Raw genomic sequence first — 19646 nt, forward strand, 5'->3', positions numbered from 1 at the left:
TATGCATATATGTATATGCATATGTATATATATATTGCATATGTATATATATATATAGCATGTGTGTGTGTGTATATATATACACACACACACACATATATGACAACTATTTAAACAGGCTCTTTGCCTGATGTGTTACTAGTACTACACAGAATAGTACAAAGGAAAGCAAATGAACATTGCAAGACTGATGACGAATAAATACACACATGAGAATTTAATGCACAAGCATTTCAGAAGCCTTGGACTAATCTACTTTACTTCCTTGAGAAAAGCTTTGCTTTCCATTCTGTTAGATCTTTGGATGGCAGGTATATTAGCTCTTGTACAGGTTTGATCACTTAAATAGTCATTTTTATCATAATAAGAAGTAATCTCATAGCATCTAAGTAGTGACGGAGCCAGATTTTACTTGCACTACTCCAAACTTCAAAGAGCAACTACTAAGTGGGATGCAAGAGGAATAAACCATTCTTATTGGGAATTTTAAATTCTTAAGCCTGTGAAATCTTAAATAAAGTTTCTTTTTAAAAACTCCCAAAGGGAAAAATCAAAAGGATCAACAAAGTGGTACAAAATACCTATCAATTGTTAATTAGGGCACATATTAATAATGTTAAAGTTGTTTGTACATACTTATGATACTTGGGATAATGTGTGAAATTTTTTGGTGAATGAAAAAAAAAGGATCTCAGCTTTTAAAGAAACTCAGTTGTAAGGGGAAACAGAAGCAACACCTCAGATAACTAATATTAGGTATGATATAATTAAGTGGTAGGAGAAATATGCAAAATTTTATGAGGATGCCAAGAAGATGAAGAAAACATCTCATTTGAGGGCATCTCATTTAAGACTTCTTTACAAGAGTTGGGACCATGCTGGGAGCTCATGGGAAGGAAGGATTCCTCCAGTGTGCAGGACAGAGAGGCCATGTGGGAGCAGAGCGGACCAGACGGTGCAGCGGTTGTGGGGAGAGTATGTAGGCAGGCCCAAGGGTGGGAGACAGAGGAGGGATGGCGCCATGCGGCTATGGAGGTGGACAATGTGGGGGTAACTGGCTGAAGCAGGCAGCTGGTGTCACCAAGTATCTGAGATAATATTACAAAGGAAACTGGGAGCTAAGCTGGGACCACTTTGAATATTATTTTGTTTAAAATTTCACCAAAATGAACATATATTGAAAGTTCTCAGAAAACAAACATAAAAAGAAAGGATACAGAAAGAGCCAAGAAGCAAATATAGTGTTTATTTATATAGACTATGATAACTGGTAGGAGTGGCTATAGTAGAAAGAGTTTTTTTAAAAAAAGCCTCTATTTATATTATGTGTAGCATTTTGAACATTGAGATGAAATAATATGTTTTTATACCTATCTCAGCTGTGATACCTATGTTCAAATGCAGCAGGTGAAAAATAGATGCACATGGAGTTAACATTCCTATAAACTATTTGAGATACCTTTTTTTTTCTCTCATTATTAAGATGACATTATTTGAGATACCTTTACCGTGCCTCCAGAAACTGGAATAATAAAAGTGAAAAGTTAAACTTTGTTTAGACTTGAACTGTGAAATATTTCCGAAAAAGTATGACTTCATCATAAGTTCACAGGACTCTGTTGGAGTCTCTGACATTTTAAAGGATGTGCGCTCACACACACAAACACACACACACACACACACAGGATATATATATATGTTTGTGTATGTACACATATATATGTATATATATGTGTATATACATATATACGCACGCACACACACACATACACACACACTGGATATATATATATGTGTGTGTATATACATATATATGTATATATACATATACGCGCACACACACACACACACACACAGAGGGTACCAAAAAATCTGTACACATCTTAAGAAAGGAAAAAAAATGGTATTAAAATTGTAATACTCAGTATATACCGATAACAAAAGATGAATACAAGTGATGTGAATACATTTTGTGGCCCCGCTGGTATATGCATATATGTGTATGTTGGGGACAGTATCCTGAACAAAATAAAAGCCACACTGTTTCCTTTGATCCTCATGAAAATTGGTGCTATTCACCTATATCATGGACATCTAATAGAAGTACGAGTCACAAATGTAAGCCACATATGTAATTTTACGTTTTCTAGTAGTAATGTTTAAAAAAGTGGAATTAATTTTAATAATATATTTTCATTAACTCAGCATGTCAAAAATATTATCATGTCAACACAAGCAATATAAAATATTAATAAGATATTTTGCATTGTTGTTTTCATATGAAGTCTTGAAATCCAGTGTATGTTTTACCGCACAGCATGCTCAATTTGGATTAGCCACATTTCAGTTGCTCAGTAGCCACTCATGGCTAATGAGTGTCACCAAGACTGGCCACCCAACTGGGCAGCATAGGTGATAAAATGAAACTTTGGGGCACTAGGTCTCTCCCTGACAGTGGTGTTCCATTTGATGGGGTGCAATTGGTGAATTCCCAAGCATCGCAGTTCTATTCTTATTTAAATAGAAACGTAGAAACATACCCCGAGGCCAAATGTGAAAGCACAGGTAGCAGGTTCTACTGGACTAGCTACTCACCTGAGATTCCCTTCTTCTTACCTATGTTCTGTGCAGCTTCTCTGAGACTTGGTTTCGTCAGCTACGACAGATTATCACATATTTCTTAGGTTCTTGGGCCTTTAAGAATAAAAAGAAATAATTGCCTATGCAATTTGCCTAGTCTCACGGCTGGTATATGGTAGGCCATTATTCAATAAAATCAACTTATTTTATATAATCCTATATTTGGGAGCATCTTTATCAGTATTCCTTAGGTGGCATACATATTTGATGGTAAGCCTATTATTTGCATTTTATTTAAGAATGTGTTTCTTCGATTTGTTTTGATAAAATTTTCTTTCAGAGATCACCCACACATAATTATATTACATTACATGGTAATCATCCAGTCTTATCATCTGTTGATAACCTCTCTAATTATTGTTTTTTGACATTTAATATTATTGCATATGAATTTCAGGTGCACAGCATGGTTAGATATTTATATAATTTAAGACGTGATCCCCCTGACTGGTACTTACCTGAAACTATACATAGTTATTAACATATTATTGACTATATTCTGTATGCTTTACTTTATATCCCCATAACTATTTTGTAATTGCCAATTTGTACTTCTTATCTCTTCACCTTTTTCACCCACCACCAACTTCCTTCCTATCTGGCAAACCCTCTGTACCAATGAGTTTGTTTCTGTTTTGTGTGTTTATTTTGTCCTTTAGATTCCACTTGTAAGTGAAATCATATGACATTTGTCTTTCGCTGTCTGACTTACTCGGCACAATACCCTCTAGGTCCATCTGTGTTTTTGCCAATGGCAAGATTTCATTCTTTTTTTATGGCTAATATTCCATTGTATGTATGTACCACCTCTTCTTTATCCATTCATCTATTTAGGAGCACCCAGGCTTTCTCCACATCTTGGTCATCGTAAACAGTGCTGCAATGAACATATGATAGATGTACACATCCTCTCAAAGAAGTATTTAGGTGTCTTCAGATAAATACCCAGAACTGGGATTACTAGGTCCTTCTTTGTCTTTTGTTATAGTCTTTGTTTTAAAATCTATTTTGTCTGGTATAAGTATTGCTACCCCAGCTTTTTTGTTTACTTCCATTTTCATGAAATATCTTCTTCAATCCCTTTACTTTCAGTCTGTGTGTGTCTCTTGACCTTAAGTGAGTCTTTTGTGGGCAGTATATGTAAGGGTCCTGTTTTCTTATCCATTCAGTGCCCCCATCTTTGGATTGGAGCATTAAATCCATTTAAATTTAAAGTAATTGTTGTAAGGTATGTGGTTATTGCCATTTTATTATTCATATTTTAGATTTTTTTTTTTTTCATCTTAAAGAAGCCCCTCTAAGGTTCCTTGTAATACTGGTTTGGTGGTGATGAACTCCTTTAGGGTTTTCTTGTCTGAGAAGATCTTTATCTGTCCTTTGATTCTAAATGATAGCTTTGCTGGACGATCTTGCTTGTAGCTCCTTTCTTTTTATCACATTGAACATTTTATACCAATCCCTTTTGCCTGCAAAGTTTCTGTTGAGAAATCAACTTACAGTCTCATGGGAGGTCCCTTGTAGGTAACTAACTAACTGCTTTTCTCTTGCTGCTTTTAAGATTCTCTCTTTGTCTATAACCTTTGGCATTTTCATTATGATGTGTATTGATGTGGGCCTTTTTGGGTTCATCTTGTTTGGGACTCTCTGTATATTTATTTCTTTCACCAGGCTAGGAAAGTTTTTCATCATTATTTCTTCAAATACGGTCTCAATTCCTTGTTCTCTCTTCTCCTTCTAGTACCCCTCTGATGCAAATGTTGGTACACTTGGTGTTGTCCCAAAGGCCCCTTAAACTCTCCTCATTTTTTTTTTTTTCTGTTCTCATTGGGTATTTTCTGCTACCTTCTAAATTGCTGATTCGATCCTCTGCTTCATGTAATCTACTGTTGATTCTCTGTAATGTATTCTTCAGTTCTATTACTGTGTTCTTTATTTCCTACCGGTTCTTTTTTATCTAAATTTTTATATTTCCTATCTCTTTGTTGAAGTTCTCCCTGAGATCATTGAGCTTCCTTATTACCAGTGTTTGGAACTTTGCATCTGATAGATTGCTTGTTTCCATTTTGTCAAGTTGTTTTTCTGGAGCTTTGTTCTGATCTTTTATTTGGGACTATTTCTTTGTCTCCCCATTTTGGCTGCCTCCTTGTGTTTGTTTCTATGTATTAGGTAGCCCTGCTATGCTTCCAGGTCTTAGTAGAGTGGCCATATGTAGTAGGTGGGCTGTGGGGCTCCGTGGCACAGTCTTCCTGGCCACCTGAGGTGGGTGCTCCAGGTGTGGGTTGTGTGTGCCCTCCTGTTGTAGTTGAGCCTTGGTTGCTGTTTGCATGTCAATGGGAGGGAATTACTCTCTGGTTGAGAGGACGGGCTATAACTACAGTAGAGGTATTGTTGTGCAGGGGCTCACCCTACAGAGCAGGACTTTCCTCAAAAGGGCTCTGGTGCCTGCCCAACTTTCCCCTTGGGTCTGTAATCCTTGGAGGCAGCTGTGTGATGCTCCAGCTTGTTTTGAAGCTTGCCACTGGGGATGCCAGCCCCAGGACCACCTGGGAGGGAACCCACTGCATGTCAAGTTTAGCCACAGCCCAGGCCCTACTCGGGACCACGTGGCAGGAGCCACAAAGCAATTCACAGATGGCTGCTGCCTCTGCTGTGCTTGGAAGTGCCTTGAGAGGCTAAGATGTGAACCAAGACCACCTTCTGCTGGTGCCAGGCTGAGCAGCCAGAAGTATGGGACATGCTTAAACCAGATGCTGCTTGTCTGGGTTTTGCAAACCTTTGAGAGACCCTAGGAAAGTCTGCAGCTTGAGCCAAGGCAGATGGTTTATATGAAAAATCCACTGGAAGTAGCTTGGGTGTTCCCATAAGTTGGGTGGGGTGGGATCTCAGATTCAATAGGGCATGGTGAAACAATGGTGTCAGCCAGCTTGATGGAGACTCAGATATGGTGGCTGCCTGCATCTGCATGCAGGGAAGGGGGTGGGCTGAACAAAGAAACAATGGCTTCTGCCAGCTCCTCTTTTCATGAGAAAGCTCCCCCTCCAGCCCTCATCCTGAAGTTAGACAACTCAGTTCCCCCCATATGTCCCTGCTGCCTCTCCAGCTGCTGGACCAGAGCTGGAACTCAGAGCCAATGATTTCATCAGAGAGTAAGTCTGTGTGATGTCCTTTAAGAGAAGCAGCTGAGACTTCAGTCACTCTCTGTCTCACTCAGCCACAATCCCCACTGGTTTTCACAAACCTAAGTTTATGGGGACTTCTCTCCCTGGCACTGGAAGCCTGGGCTGGGGAGCTTTGTGTGCTGATGGGAATCCTTGCATTTTCAGGGTGAACTTCCACAGCTGAGATATTCCTTCTGATTTTTAATGATCACTTGAAAGTGTGGGATCAGCCCGTTCTGCATCTTTGCCCTTCCTTCCTACCAATCTTGACGTGGCTTCTTCTGCATGTCCTTAGTTGTAGGGCTTCAGTTCAGCAAGGTTTCAGGCAATTCTCAGTGATAGATTTTTTGTAGTTTAGTTGTAATTTTGATATGGTCATGTGAGAAGGTAAGCACAGCATTTGCCTATTCTGCCATCTTGACCAAAACTGTACAGTTGGGAAGAGAGTCCAGTGTAATTTCTGCAAGTTCCTTCTGAATTCTTTAGGCACTATTTAACAATTTAGCAGCTGATTTACTGGATATTTTCCCCTCCTTTTTCTTGGGCTGAACTTGTTCTCTTTCTGGTTCTTGCTGAACACTTTCACGTTTGCCTACCTCAGACTTTCCTCCACTCTTGTTTGGACTGTCATCAAATCTTTGTGCCTCGGTGGACATTTTAGATCTCTCAGCATGCCACCACCATCCCCGACCATTCCAGCTCAGGCTCTCTAATTAGTTTTGATGTGTCATGAATAACGTGTGTGTCTTCCAAATATTTAATGATTCTTAATTTCTCATTACTGCAAAAACACTTCACTTGGAACTTTCATAGACTGAAGAAGGGTAAATGACATTATGTTCCATAAGCACTGGTTACATACATTAAACTTTTGGAAATGACTGTAGTTCATGCACACTTTTCATTTGTATTCATGTATGTAGTCCAACAATCCCATCATCGATAGCTTAAATTAGAAAAGACAAGGGGAGGCATATATAATATATAATAAATTTGCCAATTGTGTGTGTGTGTATATATATATATATATATATATATATATATATATATATATATATATATATACACACACACACATGAAGATGCTATTGAACTGAATCTGGAATCACTGATTCCAAATAGTCAAATAAGAATCAGGGCTTTATTAGCAAAAGTAATATTAAATTATTATTAAGTGTCTAGAAGTTATACTTAAGAGCTTATTTTGATGGCAATTTTATTAATTGCTATGTGATGATGGATAATAATAATTGTTTAATGAATTTTAATAAGAAAAGGGCAACCAAGCTTACTCTTCTAAATGTCCATATGTAAATTCAGCCACTATCATATTCTCTATATTATTGGCAGATACTTAATAAAATCTCTTAAGTATAATGAGAGGCATCAGTCGTGTGTGTGTGTGTGTGTGTGTGTGTGTGTGTGTGTGTTAAGTCCACACAGTTATTTCCAAATATGAGTTTTATAACAAATATATTTTGGGATATAACATGGGATATAACATGGGATTATAACATGGGATGTAACATTTTACTTTAAAAATGTATATAAGGCAATGGGGGCTGAATGGATGAGCTACTCTTTGAGGTTACTGATTTCCCTGAAAACTTTGACTGTAGTTTAAAAGTTGTTAGCTATCAATGAGAATGTGGGCATAGCAACTCAGTGAAGGTCTTGAATTAGGGAAATCTGTCTGATTGTGTTTGGCTCTATAAATTTGTGAACCCTATATACAATGTTTGATGCAAAGGGCATGTATTTGAGGTTTAATGTCATGAACTTGGATCTTTGCACTACTTACTATTATTTTGGTGCAAAAGTAATTGTGGTTTTTACAAAAAAAATTTTTTTAACCTTTTAGACCACAATTACTTTTGCACCACCCTAATACCTATATAATAAGTCACCTGATCTACTTAATCTCTCTAATTCTTACCTTTCTTGTCTGTCAAAATGGAACTATTGGAGCTTCCTTCCACGTGATTTGAAAAATAATTGAGATAATATATAGTGTGTTTTAAACAATACGTGGCATATGGTTTGTTTTCAGTTATTTCCGTTTTACTCTGCCACTTCCCTCCCTTGCTGGGGAGATTATAAAATTAATCTGTGTATAAGTAGAAATTTGTTAAAAGCATATTATCTACTTGCTGTTTTTCCTTTGTCATGTTTCATTCATTGCTCAAAGCAATGGTTCAGATCACTTCTGTCCTTCCTGTTTCCCTCAAAGAAATTACTCTCACAAAACCTCAAAACATCTAATTGCTAAATTTGCCAATTGTATTTAGTATTCATAATAAGCAATGTAAAGGAGATAAATAGTACTGGAATTCACAATATATGGGAAGAAGAAAGATGTTAATTTTTAAATATAGAGGCATACTTCTCAGAATGTTTTCCAAGTTAATGTTTTCCCAGTAGAACACCTCTTGGTTTTAATACTGAAATTCATAGAATGTCTGCATCTCTTCTTACTCTATTGGTTTTGTTTGTTTGTTTGTTTGTTTTGTTTTGTGGGGAGGGGAACTAAATTTTTATTGGAAAGTATATTTACATCACCTAAAACTCACTAGAATATTAAGCAATGTATTACATAGAGAAATTCTCAAGTGCATTCCAAATATAACAGGTAGACAGAGCTTTTGAAAATTTCATGCTGTGGCAATACAGAGGGCATTGATCATGGGTATCATTACGGTAAGCAGAAACATCACAGCAGCAAATGCACCGGGAGCCATTATTGCATCGTGCATTTGTCCTGAATGTGTTTCTTCTGTCTCTTCCATATATAGCCATGTTTTTGTTTAATGTAAACCATGAATGCCTGAGAAAAGAGAAATTGTCGAAGATAATTGTGAATAGGAAAGTAAAGAAAATGAAAAAGAAAAGAAATTACAATGTAAGAGAAAATAATACAACATTTTGACCAAGGACATCTGGCTCTGATGAGGCAGATTAAAAAAAAAAGAAGAAGGCAAAACACAAGGAAAGAAAAAAAAGAAAAAAAAAAAACAACAGTTGAAGAACCCTTAGAATATGTCATTGAGAAATTCACTAGTGAGTTTGTTCATGTAAACATGTAATGTTAGTCTAAAGAAGACAAGCAAATAAAACTGACAGACGTCACTGGGTTCTAAGGCTTTGCCCTTAAATGGATACTTCTTTTTAGGTAACTGCAGGTGATATTTCAATTATTACTGAGTGCTGAGTGATGCTTGTCATTTCTAATGGTAATAGATCCAAGTCTGATCAGATCATGTAACTAATACAGATAAACACAGGCAATGAAAAATTAACCCACTGAGGTTTATTGAGCAAAGACTAGAAGGAGGCTTGGGAATTAGCCAGTCAGGTATCAAAGAGTATTCCAGCATAGGAAGGTGCGTGTGTTCCCCGGATGCTCTTTGATACCTGATTATGAAGCTAAAATTAAACTGTTTTTACTGTTTGAGTCCCCAAAATATATTCTGCTTAAATAAAAATCAAGAAAGGTCATATAAGAAGTTATTTTAAATGGTTGAGTATAAATGAAACAACACAGATTACATTTCCCTTGGAAGAAAAATATGGTTGTGTGAAACCAGATATATTTCATGTCCCAATGAATGTTGTTATATGTTGGAAAATTTCAGCTTCACTTGAAATGCCAATTGGCTGTACCCTACTTATGTAATAGTGGAGAGATATTCTATTTAAAATACTTTAATTTTTAACTATATCGTTGTTCCAAGAAAATGTCCTTAAATTAAGGAGTTTTTCCACATGAACCATTTCATTTTGTGGAAAGAATATTGGCAATTAGGATATCTGTGTGCTATTTTTTAAAAAACTGATAGTTGGGCTTTCCAATGGACATTGTCTGCTTTAACAAACATAAAGATAGATAACCTAACCAAATTAAAATAATCTAATCAGAATATCAATTAAAATTCCAAAATTGATGATATAAAATTGTGCATCAAAATACACATTCTCTTTTTGAAATATTTTTATCTAAAAATATTTTAATAAAGGAGAAAGGCTTAAAATTTTTAGATTCAGTTTTCTTGCTAATTTGTTTTACTTATATTTCTGATCTTCCTTCTGAGATTATTTTCTTGCTTTCTGAAATACATCTATAAGAAGTTTATTTAATGATCTCTAAGTTCTAATTAGATTAAATGCTTTAATCTCAAAATAATCTTTGAAAGGTGGTTTTACTGGATGTACAGGATTAGTTTGGCAATTATTTTCTGATACATGTTTTTGACAGACATTTTTCCACTGTCTCATGGCTTCTATTGTGATCACAAAATCAGCTCTTAATCTAAGTGCTATTTTTTTTATAAGTAATGTCCTTTTCCCTCTGCTCTTAGGAGTTTCTTTTTTCCCTCTGGTTATCTACTAAATCATGTAAATTAGGTTAGGCTTCTTTTAATTTATATTGCTTGAGATTCAGTGAACTTTCTGAATCTGGAGAGTGATATGCTTCATGAGTTCTGAAACATTCTAAGCTTTATGTCTGAATATTGATTGCTTTTGCTTTAATGCAGGCTTTCCTTTCTTCTTGATCTATGGTAAGACTTATGTTGGATCTTCTCATCTTTTCCTTTTTAAAAATGACGTATAATTTAGATATAGTGAAATGGGCAGAGTTTCTTTATGAAATATAGTGAATTTTGACAAATGCATACACTGGTGTAACCCAAAACACATCGAAATCTGGAACACTTCCATCACCCCAGAAATTTTCCTTGTTTTCCTTGTCAGTAATATTGCCTCGTATCCCTTCAGTCAGAGGAAACCAATGTTCTAATGTTTATCACCATATATTAGATCTGCCTGAGCTTCCCATTCATGGTGTGTCTGGCTCCTTTTGCTCAGGAGAGGATTTTGAAATTTATCCATATTGTTGATTGGATCACTAGTTTTTAAAAATTGTGTGAGTATATTAGAATGTGTTTATTCATTATTTTCATAAACAAATGGGTTGTTTCGAATTATTTGATGTTGTGAATTAAGCTGCTATGAAAATTTGTGTACACATCCCTTTGTAGAAATACTTTCTCCTTATAATATCTGGAGCTTGATTGTAGGGCAGATGTTATGTCTCACTTTATAAGAAACAACCAAACAATTCTCAAAAATGATTGTATCATTTTATAATCCCACCAGCAATGTATGAGATTGCCGGTTACTACTCGTCCTCATTAATATTTGGATTGTCTGGTTTTTTTAATCTTAGCAATACTATTGCATATCTAATGATATCTCATTGTGATTTCAGTTTACTTTGCCCTGATGGTTTTAACTTGTGCTTATTTCGCATCTGTATATATTCCTATATGGAGTATCTATTTAAGCATTTTTTTTCCATTTTTTATCCACTTGTATGTTCATATTGAGTTATAGACATTTGTTATATATTCAGGATATATATATCCTGAATATATAACAAATGTATATATGGATATATATGTATCAGCATATATATGTATTGCATTTTTCTCTCAGTGAGTGTTTTATTTCATGTAACCTAATGATGAGAAATTCCAATTTATCAACTTTTTTTTCTATAATAGTTGCTGTTTTTTATGCCTCTCTAAGGAATCTTTCCTTAACCAAGGTCACAAACATATTCTGATTTCTCATGTTTTAGAGCTTTAGCTTTTATATTTAGGTTTCTGATTCATCATGAGTTGATATCATGTATGGTGTTCCAACATCATTTGTTGAAATGACTTGTTTACCTATTGATTACCTGGAAGTTTTGTCAAAAATTAATCATGTAAGTGATTAGGTGTAAAACTGGTGCTTTGTTCTCTTACACTGATCTATTCGTTTAATCTTACTACCTATTCTATGTTCTATATATTTTTAGAGTCTGCTGGGATATTGATAGTGATAGCATTGTATCTCTCAATTTGGGGAAGATTATTACTATATTAACAATATTGAGTTTTCCTATCCGTGGACATAGCATATCTCTGCAACTATTTGAGTATTCTGTAATTTCTCCCAGTACTGCTTTGTAGTTTAATTATATAGTTTTTGTCCATTTTAAACAAATCATCTCCAACTTTTTATTGGTTGATGCCATTGTTAGTGGTAGCATTTTATTTTATCTTATGTTATAGAGAGGTTCATTGCTACTATGGAAAACTACAGTTGATCCTTGTATGATCCTTTATAACTATGGCTATGCAAAATTCACAAGACAGTTCTCATAGTTATCTTTTCATAAATTCTTTGGGACTTAAATTCATGGAACGTGATAAAACATAGTATTGTTCTTCTTTTCCACATGTCAACACTTTATTTATTTTTCTTGTTTGCTTGGATATCCAGGACAGTATCAAAAATACGTGGTGGGCAGATACTTTTGCCTTGCTTCTGATTTTAGAAGGAAATATTCTGTCTTTCACCTACGTTTTTAAGGTAGTGGCTTCTTTCAGTTTGAAGAAGTTTCTTCTGTTTCTGATCTTCTAAGTGATTTCATCATGATTACATATTAAATTTTGTCAAGTGCTCTTTCTGAATCTGCGAAGAAAATCATGTGATATTTTTCCTGTATTATTTATCTATGGATATTACATTAATTGATTTTCAAATCTTGAAAAAAAACCTTATATTTTTAGAATTATCCCTACTTGATTAGAATGTATTTTCCTGTCAATATATTGCTAGATTTTATCTGATAAACTTTGCGTGAGGAATTTTGCATATATATTAATGAAAGCATTGTTTTGTAACTTTCTTTTCTTGTAATTTTTCTTATAATTACCTTATGTTTCATAATATATCTATATATCTATATATCTATATATCTATATCTATATCTATATCTATATCTATATCTATATCTATATCTATATCTATATATATATATAGTTTCCTATCACTGAAATATAAGTTGCATGGTGACAGGCATTTTTAAAATTGCTTTGTTTACAGCCTACACATAGTGGGACCTCAGTATGTAATTATTTTCTACATAAATTAATTAGAAAGGTAAAGGGAATTCACAGATATGGGTATGTGGGAGGTCTGCAAGGCAATCAACCAAGATTGGGTCAGAAGATACAAACTGCAGAAACAGTATCTTTAAGAAAACACACAAGTGTACAATTACGTCATAGATTTGACTATATAGAGGAGTTTTATGTTTTAATTATGCAATCAAGTGAAGGACAATAAGAAATAATTGAATACAGGAAAATAATAATTGTGTAAGAATTTAAATATAATAAACTTAAATATGTGTGTGGTTAAGTCACGGATAAGTTTTAAATAGTTGTAACAATATCAACACTGAGTAAGAATTTAACCCAAAATTATTACAACTTAGATATATGAGGAGAGAGAAGTATCTGTATTGGAGAAGGGGCAATATAAGACTTCTGTCCTTTTCTCCCATAGGACAAAGACAATGGATTATACCTAAACTTGAAAAATCAGGAATAAGCTTTACCAATATCTTATTTAGACACATGCAAAAAATACCAGACAAAAAGGATGGAAGAGCTAAAAAATAATTTACCCGAAGTGTGGCAGTAGAGTTAGTGTGGGATGAGACATGGGCCACTTGAATCAGTATTCATTTTTTAAAACTCCATAGTATGTTATTTTAATAAAAAATAAAATTATCTTTAAAGAAAAATTTATATTGATAAGAGAGGCTATGTATAATGAATAGATAAGAGTGGTCCAGTTTTTAAAAAATCATCAGGTTTGTTTCTCAAGATGGGGATTACCAATCTAGCCATGTATTTTTTGTTGTCAGTACAGTCCTCATAAATAATCTACAGTAAAATCATTGATGGTGAAAACAATGAATATTCTTGTGAATTAAAGTCCCCTGGCTAACTGGTTGCTCTCAAGTAGACTTTCAAAAATAAAAATTCTTAGAAAATGTGCATGTACACTTTTGGAGAAAAATAATTGATTGCTAAAATTTATGCTATTTTAATAGAACAGCAAGATGAAAGTTGATCTCATTTTCCCCCAGAAGGTTGCCTTTTAGCATATATATTTAAAGAATGACAAGTAATGCATGCAGGAAAATATTTCTATAAAACATTTTACAGAAATGCCTCCTTGTAAGTAGCTCACACTTATACATACTAGTCTTCACTTTGAGTTGTCCTTGGGTTTGTAGGCTGGACATTATTCACACTGTTTTCCTGAAACTTATAAAGGTCATTTAGCCAAGAAGCTTTGGTAGTTTTCACACTGTTTTGTGGCTTTCACCCAGACATCAAAATGAAAATAGAAGTCAGCATGGAAATTGAAAAATAGGAATTTTCTATTGGTTAGATTTGCCTTGAATATACAAGAACACACATTTATTCAAAATAGTTTGTAACGAGCTTGTTTCTTCCTCATGGTGCAAAAGCAAGTGAACCGAAAAAATGCAGTTCTTTACTGCTCACTTAGCGTACATTTTTCTTTGTACTGGGAAATAGTGTGAGAAGCTATTTGGGAAGGGACTTTAATTTTGACATCTTCATTGCCTTCCCAAAGAAAGTTCATTTAAATATGTGCATGTGTTGTTAGCTACTTCTTAAATGTTTTCAATGACTTAGATGGCATCTATAAACACATACTAGTATTTTTAAATGTTTTAGTTATTTAGACTGCATGCATGGTACCATAAAGTAATGATATAGAAATTTATTTTCTTGAAATACAGAGAATATTTTAATATACTAGAAATTATATAATCTTACCAGAGTATGCACCTCAGATTTCAATTTATATTAATACTATAGCCTATTCAAATAAATTTAAAATTTCAGTGTAATATTCTTCATGATAAATATTCACATTAAAAATGTGATGATTGGTTCAAAGCCCCGTAGCACAAATGCTATAGATTGTTTTCTGCAAACTGTTACAAAAGTAGTTAGTATATTTCCTGAAATCTATGCAAATTTTTGAAGAAGTTACATGCTTTTATTTAGTATCACGCCTTATTTCATACGCAATTTGAGGAAGCATTTAAATAACATATATTTAAGTGTACATGCACAGACTTGTATATAGACATGTGCATATATGTGTACATTATTGTCAACGAAGTGTTCACAGACTCAAGATTCTTGTAATTCACTGCCCTATGTTTAAGGCAATCCATCACAGTCCTCAGTCTTCGTGATCTAAGATGGTGGAAGTGAGATGGAGGGAGAGAGAAAGAAAATGGTGGATGAAGAGGTAAAGAAAATGACTAACAGATGTGTGCCAACTGTCCTTTAAGGGACATTTTTGGAGGTTGCCACAGGACACGTGGAGCTACAAGATATTGAAGGCCCCTAGTCACATGTCACACTAAGGGTTTCTGGGAAATGAACTCTTTCTAGGCAGGCGTGCATTCAGCTAAAATCCATATACAGAAGCAGAGAACAGATTCAGGGGACAAGCAGGAGTCCCTGCCACAGTAAGAAAATAATGCATTGTAGAGCAAGAGTCACAAAGAGAAACTCAGGCCCTATAGCATGATCACCATGTTAAGATAAATAAAACATTATATTCTACAGTTCTTAGGACAGGATTCTCTATTAGTTCAGCATAGTCAATTGCAAAGGATAACATATTGCTGTCAAATATGTTGAGGCATAAGCAAAACTGCATAATGTTTGAATTCAAAACAGTTGTTCAAGCCCTTTAATTTTTATGCCTTTGCTACATTAATGTTTATAAAATAGAGAGAAAGCTTAGGTCATTTCAAAAATAAAGAAGATAGTTTGGTATTTTATTGTGTTTAAAACAAATAAGGGAAAAAGATACATTAGTGATTTTTACACATTACATTAAAACTGAAAAGTATGTTTCATGAACACAAAATTTTTTGCTAAAATACATTAAATGCCTTAAGCAAGTGGCAATATGCATAATGGTTAAGATTATAAATTTTGGGACCAGAGTACCTGGATTCAAATCTCAGCTGTGCTCCTTACCAGCTGTGTGACATTAAGCAAGGTGTTTTATAGTCTGATCATCATTTTTTTCACATGTAAAATAGGGTTAATAAGCAGATCTATCCCATGGACTTGTCCTGAAGCTTATATAAAATATGTAAAACATTTATAAGGATGACTAGCAGTTGGTAAATTCTTTATAGGTATTAGTCATTGTTTTGTTATTGGTATTATTCAGGTGATGAATTATCATTCATCACTTGACTATTGGGGAGATAGGGACAAGTTTGTTACTGTGAACATATATAATAAAGGGGTACATCAGGTATGATTTAACTGTGGTGATTCCAGAAAAGAGTAGATTATGATTTCTGAGTATTTTTTTGTTGTTGCCAGTAATTTATAGACAAATTAGTAAACTTGAAGTTGATCAAATTTATATGTCATTGTCTTTAAGTGGATTTTTAAGTACTCTGTGAACAATGATTTGCCCAGCTCTACCATACTATTGATAATTGTCAGCAATAAAATTCTAAAACAATTTAATTCACAATTTCCCCATTTTGTCAACATAAGACTCATTAGGGGTTTCATGATAAAAGTAAACTTGATATACATATTTTAAAACTTAACTGGAGTGACACTTTACTACCTACTACATACTTTATTAGAAAACATAAGTTATTTAGCTTTTTGAATGTATATGGCTTTTTTTTTAACACTAAACTTCAAATTCCTGGAGGTCAAACACTATATTTTATACTGTATGGAATCCACCTCTGTATCTTGTAATAGAATCATACTGAAGTTAAAAGAATTTGTATTGAATTAATGGAGAAAGGAATTAGTTAGTTTTGAATGTCACAATGCCTCACTGAAGGTAAGAGATTTCTCCACTAGGATTTGTCAGATGCACTTGATGACAACAATGATGGCAATGATTAAATGAAATCCACTGGTAAAAGTGGATTTGCTTGATTGAATGTGCCTTCTAGACTCTCTCTATACCCCTTATCAGCAGATGCTTTCCAGATTCAAATAGCATTTCTATGGCTGCCATGGAAAAGAGTACTAGTTTGCACAGGCAAAGGATTCAAAGAAATGAGGTCCCATGGTGTTCTGGTGTAGTTGAAAGAACACAGAGCATATCTTCAGAAGATGTACAGTCCAGCTCTCGTTCTGATCTTGCCCTGTGTTTGACATGATCCTTTCTCCCATCCCCTCATCTATTAAAAAGATTTTGTATTTTTCCTTTTTATTTTGTTTATATGGTTATTTATATTAGTTAATTATCAAATTCCTTTCATCCTGACATATACATTTCATTGCGTAGTTTATCTTTCATGTCACTGTATTTTATTTGCTAATAAAGAATATTGTGCTTATGTTCAACAGCATATGATATTCTTGTCTTGTAATGTCTTTTTCTGCCTTTAATATTAGGGTGGCTTCATAAAATGTGTGTGGAAGTGCTCCCTCTTCCTCAGTTGACGGAAGAGTGTATGTTGGATTAATAGTGTTTTTTTCCTTAAATATGTGGTAGAATTCATGAGCTAAGTTTTGTCCTAGAGTCCTCTTTGTAGGAAGGTTGTTAATTATGGATTCTATTTCATAGATGTATACCTATTCACCTTCATTGGTTACATCTTGAGTTAGATTTGGTCATTTGTTTGAAGGAATTTATTTCGCCAAAATTGTCAGTATTTGTTATAAACGTGTTCATATAATCCTTTATTCTTTTAATGTCTATCCAACATGTAGTGATATCTCCTCTTTCATTTCTTATGTTGGTGCTCTGTCTTATTTTTATTTCTCTTAATCAGTACAGATGGAGTTTTATAAAATTTACTGGTGTTTTCAAAGAAATAGCTTTTAGTTTCACTAATCTTTTTTCACTTTTGTTTATTGTGTCTTTCACTAATATTTCCTTTTATTTTTATTTCCTTCCTTTTATTTACTTTGAGTTAAATTATTACTTTTTGGAAGTTCTGAAGGTAGAAACTTAGACAATTGATTTTAGACCGCTTTAAATTTTTCCAATATAAGCATTTAAATATATATACCTACCTACTCTGCTTTAACTGCATCCCATCAATTCTGATATGCTGTTTTCATTTTCATTCAGTTTAAAATATATTCTTACCTTTGTGTTTCTTCTTCAACCCATGGCTTACATACAACTATGTTGTTTGGTTTCAAAAATTTGGTAGTTTCCAGATGTCTGTTTGTTATTGATTTCGAATTTAATTCTGTGTTGCTAAGGCAATGCACTCTGCATGATTTCATTCCTTTAAATTTTTTATGCCCCTCCTTATGGTGCCTCTTGGTGACAGTTCCATATGCCCTAGAAAATAATGTGTATTCTGCTTTTGTTTCCCGTAGTCTTCTATGAATGTTAATAGAGTCAATTTGCTTCATACTAAGTTAAAGTCGTCAATATCCTTAATTTTGTTCTATCAGTACTGTAAGAGAATTGGTCATATTCAAAACTAAAATTGTGAATTTGCCTTTGGTTTGTTAGTTTTCACTTTATGTAATTAGATCCATATACACTTAGGATTGTTATGTTTTCTTGATTAACTGACCCTTTAGCATTGTAAAATGTCCCTCTTTATTCTTGGTAGTTATTTACCCCCTTGAGTTCCACTGATTCTCTTTACTCTGATGGGATGGAATTCAAACATCTCCTGGATATATGGGAATTGTTTTGCTTTTTGCTTACTTTTTTATTTTTAAATGATTTAAGTTTTCTTTTACACACTATTTTATCCCTACCCCCTTTGGAAAATACACACTTTTTTTAGACTTCACCCTAGTATTTTAATGTGCATATATAATATAATAAGGTTTAAATTAATTTGATATCTATCATCTTTCTCAATATTATATAGAACTTAAAATGCTTTAACTCCCTTCAATTCACTAACATTGTTTCTTTTCTCAAATGCTTTATCTCTATTTTGATGTTTTTACATCGAATTTTGACATTTCTATTCTTTGTTATCAAAAAATTTCTGTACCATTTTCTTTACTTTGCATTTCTTGTAACATCTAAGATTTTCCTTCTAGGATCTTTTGACTTCTTCCTGAAAAAATTCTTTAGCAATAACTTAGCAGGGGTGTTTTGGTGATAGACTAAAAATTTTTATTTAACTGAAAATGCCTTGTTTTTGAAGTCCTTGTTTTTGAAGGCAGTTTCACGGGCATTCAATTCTACATTGACATTTATTTTCTGTGAGTGTTGAAGATCTTGCTTCACTCTTTTCAGGATTTTGTAGTTACTGTTGAGAATTTATTATTATTGCTAATTAAGAAATCTATGTTTTTTCTCAGTCTTTTAAAGATCTCTTGGTCGGGGTTTTCTACAGTTTCATGAGGATGTGTTTGACACTGAAAGTCTTTATTTTTATTTAGCTCTTCTTTATTTCTGGAATTTTGATTAGATGTTGTTAAGCTTTCTCTATCATTCTCATCTCTTCAACTGTGTTTCATATTTCCATTTTCTTGTCTCTTGCTTCATTCTAGATGATTCTTCAGATTTATATTCCTATTTCTAATTTTTATTTGAACTATGCCTAATTTTCTATTTAGTCTTTTATTAAAGTTTAAATTGAGATTTTATAAATTAATTTTTTTCCACCTGGACATTTTGGATGGCATCATATTTCGAATCATCTCTTTCATTTTTAATTTCTTTTTATGTTTAACTTTAAAAATTAGTTAATTTTAGACATTCAGTATTATTTTATATTAGTTCAGGTGTAAGTAAGGAAGTAATATAATTTAAGAAGTAATTCTCCCGACTAGACTAGTACCCACCTGGCACTATGCATAGTTATTACCATATTATTAACAATATTCCATATACTTTAACCTACATCCCCATGACTATTTTGTAACTACCAATTTGTACTTATTGATCCCTTCACCTTTTTCTCACCAATGTCCCTCC

At 33.7% G+C, this 19646-nt stretch overlaps 1 protein-coding gene and 1 pseudogene across 1 annotated transcript in view; one reads left to right on the forward strand and one right to left on the reverse strand.

Annotated features, from left to right (window-relative positions):
• MALRD1 (MAM and LDL receptor class A domain containing 1) overlaps window positions 1-19646 on the forward strand; it is a 544472-nt gene that overhangs the window by 218901 nt on the left and 305925 nt on the right. The gene's annotated exons all lie outside the window — the stretch shown is intronic.
• On the reverse strand, window positions 6203-6454 carry LOC141568537 (ubiquitin-conjugating enzyme E2 E2 pseudogene; annotated as a pseudogene).

The sequence above is a fragment of the Rhinolophus sinicus genome, chromosome 1 (genome assembly GCF_057876585.1).
Source record: "Rhinolophus sinicus isolate RSI-liver-muscle chromosome 1, RSI-T2T, whole genome shotgun sequence".
NCBI lineage: Eukaryota > Metazoa > Chordata > Mammalia > Chiroptera > Rhinolophidae > Rhinolophus > Rhinolophus sinicus.